The 7,182-nt window shown below is 43.4% G+C and overlaps 1 pseudogene; it reads right to left on the bottom strand.

Moving 5' to 3' along the window:
- The window catches only part of LOC119420771, a 261,041-nt pseudogene that overhangs the window by 39,132 nt on the left and 214,727 nt on the right, over positions 1–7,182 (bottom strand).

Genomic DNA, 7,182 nt, shown 5'->3' with positions numbered 1-7,182 from the left:
TAATGACTCCACCAGAGGGGCCAACAGAACCACACCTGAGGACCGTTTCACTAATGACTCCAGCAGAGGGGCCAACAGAACCACACCTGAGGACCGTTCCACTAAAGACTCCACCAGAGGTGCCAACAGAACCACACCTGAGGACCGTTCCACTAGTGACCCCACCAGAGGGGTCAACAGAACCACACCTGAGGACCGTTCCACTAGTGACTCCACCAGAGGGGCCAACAGAACCACACCTGAGGACCGTTCCACTATTGAGCAGCAGGAGTGTAGAAGCCAGTAGATGATTTCAGTGTGACGCTGGTGTGTTATCTGCCACTCGATAGTTGTGTTCCTGCCTCTACATCGTTCCTTGTGTATTTGAATATTAATTTCTACTTCTCTGTGTTGTAGCTCTGACTCCTGTGTTCCTCCTGAGCCTTGGACCTCCCTGGTTTCTCCTGAGCCTCCTTGTGATCTCTCCAGCCGTCCCTTGCCTTCCACCTCTTGCCCACTGGTTGTATGAATCCTCCTGGAACTTCCTCGCTAGGAACCTTTTGGGATTTCGCCTCTCTGACAACTTTGCCTATAAGAGAAATACTGAACATCAAACCAACAATTTTCAGTCAGGTCCTCTGGACAGTTTCTTTTTTTTTTCTGAAACGTCTCACCTTCCATCCAGAAGGCTTCATCAGCCAAGGAAACACACAACACAAAACTGATTCTTCCCCCAAACAGCTTACTCCAAAGTGGAACAAACCAGTTCTGTTGGTGCTAAGATGGTGTCTTTGGCACGCCCTCTCTTCTGGACCCGGCCCTCTTCCTCGTCGACAGTCATGTCAAACTGGTTCAAAACCAACAAAGCCCATGGTCAATAATCCAGGTATGCGATCCAACAATTTTCAGTCAGGTCATCTGGACTGAACATCAAACTATCCCTCAGGATCTAAAGTCTCTGGTTGGTTCTGCCAATGTGTGTGTGTGTGTGTGTGTGTAACTTTGTGTTTCTTTGCTCTGTGTCTGCAGCTGTCTGCAAAAACACACATTTTCTCCTCTCGCTGTAATTATTGGTGAGAGTTTTGCTGCTCGGTGGCAGCTGGCTGACAGGGACATTTGGACACCTGGCTACACACACACACACACACACGCACACACACACACACACACACACACACACACACACACACACACACACACACACACACACACACACCCACACACACACACACACACACACACACACTGCTGCTACGGGCTGATGCATGCTAATGGAGGGTGTAAAACTGCAGAAGGTGGAGTTTCTCCGCTTGCATTAAGTCTGTATCGATTCTGTTTGAGCGAGAGGAAACACTCGAGTCTGCTGGATTTAAAACAAGTTCGTTAACGTCCTCGTGGAGTCCAATCAACCACTGAAGCAGAGAAGTTTGTTCTGCCCATGTGGTCCAAACGTTCTGAGATGGCGTCGATGACCAGCTGCCGACAAACCTCCAACACGTTTGTAATAATCTCAGAAAACAAAATGTTTTTCATGTTGAACTGAAGACGAGAAGTTAAAAAGAACAAAGATCTGAAGAAATGCTGCTGCCATCTCGTTAGGGTCACCATGGCAACCACACCTGCGCTCATCACTCCCTGACTGCACGTTTAAAGCTGCACGTTGCAAAATAAGACGTCAAACATCCAAAAGTTGCTGTGTAGTGTGGTGCAGTTTGAGGTTTACTCCAGGATTGTTCCATATCTTTGTGTAAAGATGGAATGTGGGTCCACAGTCAACGTAAACAAAGCTCTGCCCTGAATGTGGTCTGTTTAAAACCAGACTGTCATTTGTTTTGGTCACTGTGGGCTTCAGTTGTGTTTCCAGTCCTTGCACAGTTTAAATGGTTGAACTAACTGTTCCCATCATGCATCTCATCATTTAGGTTACAGCAGGAGATTAACAAACAAACAAACAAACAACAACAGTTTCGTAATCTGGGTTTTGATGTGAAAACAGGATTATTAAAAGTGTTTGAGATAATTTACCATCAAAGAGTCAGAATGGTTCAACTTTCAGGTTGATTTTCAGATTAAGGCTGAAGTTTGAAACATTTCTGATTGATCACACTTTATTAAATGATGAAATGATTGAATCTCTTCATATAATTCAGCAGCTCATCGCAGAATAATTTGATTTTCCAACAGTGCAGTCTTTATTTTGATGATTTGATGTGAGGCTTTGTGCTGGAATGATTTTTATAAAAAGCAGTCTTTGCTCTCATATCTGAGGTTTTACCGCTGACTGCTGCTCCTGCCAGTTTCAGCTGAACAACCTCCACATGCAGGTGGAGCCAAAAGGCTCGGTGGTGCAGAAATATCACCTGAAGTCTTCAGACGCCGAAATGAAACGCACAAAAGCAAATAATCGTGCACTTTGCAGTAAACCAGGTTTCTGGCAGGAACTCGGTGCACTTTGATGGCAGACAGTAAATGAGTGTGTCCTTAAACGCCTCCGGAGCATCTCACCGTCATCTTTGATGCCTGTTGCCATGGTTACAGCTCTTACCGGTGTCGTTAAATTCCCAAATTTTTCTCCCAAACACTTTCCCTGACCTGCCAGGAGACAGATGAGTCCACCCTGCCGTTCAGAGGCGCCTGCAGGCCGCCGGCCCCCGCAGAATGAAAATCACTTCCTGTTGCTTCAGATCAGGAAATTAAAACCATAACGAGCATAATCCACAAGAACCCAAGGTCCAGACGGCAGAGGGACAACACATTTATATATTTCATATTGATGAAGGGTGGCAGTGCATAGATTAATCAAAGTCAAAGTCACCTTATTGTCAAAAACTGCAACATGTACAGAACATACACAGGATTGAAATTACTCTCAGACCCCGGTGCAACAATAACCATTTAACATTAAAACATTTAATAAACATAAGCATAAAATGAAATAATAAAAGTATGGTACTGTCTTAAATTGTACTATAGCGGTATAAATATATTTAAAAAAGTATATCTATAAAATAAAATGAAATGAAGTGAAGGTCCTGACATTGACATATGAAGTGAATGTACGCAGTGTATGTGCGAAGTCCTTGATATTGGTGAAGGTAAAGGGACATATGCAATAATGCATTAATAATATTGATAATAATTATTTAACTCTGTATTCGTCTGATTGTGTCTCTTGTTGCTGCTCCTCACGCAGCTTTGAACAAAAACTAAAAATAAATTAAAATGCACGTCTCAGAGCTGAAAGCAGCTCCATATGACACTGTTCACAAAAACAGTCAAAGGTGTCCCCAAAAGTTCATTATCAGCTGAAGTAGAGCCAGTCGGACTTCACAGCAGAACCGGGTCACAAAAAGACGGCCATCACATCTTTAACACTTTGGACTCCATCACAGCTTCACGTGGATTTGGAGAGGTTCTACCACTAAATGTTCCAACTGCAGAGATGAAGTGATGAAGTTTGGCAACAAACTTAATTTATTTTCATTTCCTCGTGTAGTGAACTAGGCCTGATGTCAAAACCTTGACCTTAGGCACCTTATGGGACAGAAACTGTCATTTCATTGATATGAATCCAGAAATACAGGTTGACCCATCCTGAGACTTTCTTTCTTGAAAATTCAAGTGAAAGAACACTCTCTTTTTCTATTATCATTACTGTTTTACAAATGTTTGATAATCAAAGTGTTTTTAGTTCAAACCATTTTAGATGTTGCAGTGAACTAATCATTTTTAATTAACTGTGAAAACAGTAATAATGATTTTAATCCTCATGCAAAGTTAGAATTCATGTTAAGGTCTGTTACAGAGTAATTATGCATTTTCTGATTTTCTGTCTTTGAATGAGCAGTGTAAGTTGGTCCAAGGTTGGAGTCAAACGCAAACAAGTGTTGGAACGAGCTGTGTTGTTTTTAAATCCTCTCAGACGTAAATAGAGAAGCTGGCACCTGTTGGCACCTGTTTTCTGCCAACTCGTCCAAACATTTCTCTCTCCATCTCTAAAAACATTTTCAATCTGTTCCATAACATTCTTGCTGTTTTTCTGACTCCTAGTGACCTCTTACGTCACAAAACACACCCCTGTCTGGTCGATATTGACCAATCAGAAACTCCCAAATGAACCGGAAATAGAGCCCTTTAAAATGTCGGTACTTCCTAGTTCAAAGGAGTGTCGAGCAGAACCAGTCGCTTCAGGCTCCGGCTTCAGTCGTTGCAGCTCCAGTGCTGGGAAACAGGAAAATCCTGACATGACCACAGAGCTCTTCCGAGTCTTATGGGATTATAACATCTTCCACCTCTAAGTGGAACTCTGACGGACTCCACTCATGTGAAGTCCACTCGTGAGGTGAATTTGTGTCGAACAAGTACTGTCACTACTTCGGACGATTCACAGCTGTTCCTACGGAGACGCTGAAAGGGTGCGTTAAATGGAATTTCGCCAGGAGACATCTCCAGGTAAAAGAGATTTCTATCACCTAAGTGTACTGGGGAAGAAGCTGAGAAAACCCGGAGAGTGCCGTTCTGATGCTGACACAAACATTCTCCCTCATCCATCTTTTTCTCCCTCTAAACTTCATCTTTCCATCTTTAAAATTCTTCTATCAAGTAGAAATTAATCCAGATAATTTTTAGAAATGTCTGTGTAAAGTTTTCCGACCACCGCCGTGTGGTTAATCAAAATTGTACAGCTTGCTAAAATTAGCCATGTTGTTATTTTCCATATTTTGCCAATTAATGTAAATGTGTGATGTGTTAAACTTTGATTCTGTTAATAAATGACCCACTGTCGTTGGTGAGTCAAAGATAATTAACGTCTCACGTTACATTTCTAAATTCAATGCACATTATATACAGTCCAGAAAAATGAAAGAATCCGTTTAATTTATGAATATATATATCAGTATATGTTCATACTACACTCGACACCCTCCAGGTCAAAGATCGCACCCCCAAACTCTCATTCCATCAAATCTGAGCCCAGATTTTTCTGTTCAAACCTGGAAGTAAAGAAGTAAAGAGATTTTTTATCTTTTCATATAAAACACTAGAAACAGAAAACTGAGCATGTGTGACCATCAGAGCCTTTTGCTGCTCACAGCTGAAGTTCTTACAGCCTCTGTTTGACTTTTACCTTTTAGCTTGTGCAGCTGTAGCTGTGGGCTAACAACAGGCTAACAACAGGCTAGCAACAGGCTAACAACAGGCTAACAACAGGCTAGCAACAGGCTAACAACAGCTAACAAAAGGCTAACAACAGGCTAGAAACAGGCTAACAACAGGCTAACAACAGGCTAGCAACATGCTAACAAAAGGCTAACAACAGGCTAGCAACAGGCTAGCAACAGGCTAACAACAGGCTAACAAAAGGCTAACAACAGGCTAACAACAGGCTAACAACAGGCTAGCAACAGGCTAGCAACAGGCTAACAGCAGGCTAGCAACAGGCTAGCAACAGGCTAGCAACAGGCTAACAACAGGCTAACAACAGGCTAACAACAGGCTAGCAACAGGCTAGCAACAGGCTAGCAACAGGCTAACAGCAGGCTAGCAACAGGCTAACAACAGGCTAACAGCAGGCTAACAACAGGCTAACAGCAGGCTAACAGCAGGCTAGCAACAGGCTAACAACAGACTAACAGCAGGCTAACAACAGACTAACAGCAGGCTAATAACAGGATTCAGTTCTGGGTCAGTAACTGCCACTGGTTGTGGACTAGTTCAGACTTCATGTCGTCTCTGATTAAACATCCATCCATCCATCCATCCATCCATCCATCCATCCATCCATCCATCCATCCATCCAATTAATTTACCCGCTTCTTCCTTTTCTGGTCACTGGTGCCTGTCCAGCAGTCACTTTGTGAGAGCCAGGGGACACCTGGACAGGTCTCCAGTCCATCACAGAGACATCTAGGGACAATTTAGAGTCACCAATCAGCCTAACATGCATGTTTTTGGTCTGTGGGAAGAAACAAAGTACCCCGGAGAAAACCCACACAGCCCGGAGAGAACATGGAAACTCCACCCAGAAAGGCCCTGGCTGAGATTTGATCTAGCGACCTTCTCACTGACAGGCAGCAGCTCTACCAACTGATCCACCGTGCCTTCGGTCTTTACTCTATAAAATCTGTTGTTGTTGTTGTTGTTGCTGTGATGCATCAGACACTTGGAGCTGTTTCTGAACTTCACTGACTGCCAGTGAGACGAGTCTGTTTTCTGTTTCTCCTCGTCCTCATGAACAGCTGATCCAATCCCAGTCACTCCAGGCGTTACTCCTTCCACCGTGGCATGATCTGGACTCCTTTTCCTCTCCTTCCTCCAAATAGTAAGTTTCTGGCTGCCTTGTCAGCATTTTTGTTAATTTTGAAAACTAAAAATATTTTTACGCCCTCGCTCTTGGAGTTCCTTGTTTCCAGCCTGCACGTGGGTTCAAGCCTCAACAGCAACATCACGTCAGCCAGAAGTTCAGAAAATCAGGATTTTACTGCAGGTCTTCAGAAAACAGTCAGCAGTTTTAAAGTTTCATCAAAAAACTTTGTTTTTTTTAACCGAAGCAGCCCAGATGAAAGTCTGAACTGTCAGGTGGGTTGATTTTATTACGCTGAATTAGAGGGAACCTACAGAACTTCCTGGTGAAGACTCATAAACGCCGCAGCTGTTTGGACCTGGGAGTCGCGCCTCTCTAACCAGTTTACAACAATAACCCCCTCATCTGTGAGAAACTGCAGCCTGGATCATGTCACCGTGATGAAGGGAGCTGGAAATAATAAGGTCCTAACCCACTTATTACACTTAATTCACTTTCTGAGTTATGATGAAAATAAATTAGAATAGGAAAGCTTGAAGCAGTAACTGTGGTCCTTCAAAGGCCCGGCTCAGATCTCAACAGTCAAATCCCCAGGACGTGCTGAGATAAACGAGGAGGACCTCCACGAGAGCTGGAATGACTAAGTTCTGCTTTTCACGAAGCATTTCTTCTGTTTACAGCTGCTGTCGTCTGTTGTCACTTCAAAAAGCTTCCTGGAGTTTCTTCAGGCAGAGGTGAGGTTAAATTATCCTGGACATCAGAGGACGATCAGGATCTGGCTCCAGAACGCCTCTTCCATGGCGCCACTCACAAATAAAAACAATGGAGTCAGAATAAAGAAGAGAAAACATGAAAACATCTGGAGCAGAGACAACATGAGTAAGTTCATCTGTAAAACA

This window comes from Nematolebias whitei, chromosome 14, assembly GCF_014905685.2.
Source record: "Nematolebias whitei isolate Nwh7 chromosome 14, NemWhi1, whole genome shotgun sequence".
NCBI classification, from domain to species: domain Eukaryota; kingdom Metazoa; phylum Chordata; class Actinopteri; order Cyprinodontiformes; family Rivulidae; genus Nematolebias; species Nematolebias whitei.
This window is presented reverse-complemented; position numbering and strand designations above follow the sequence as displayed.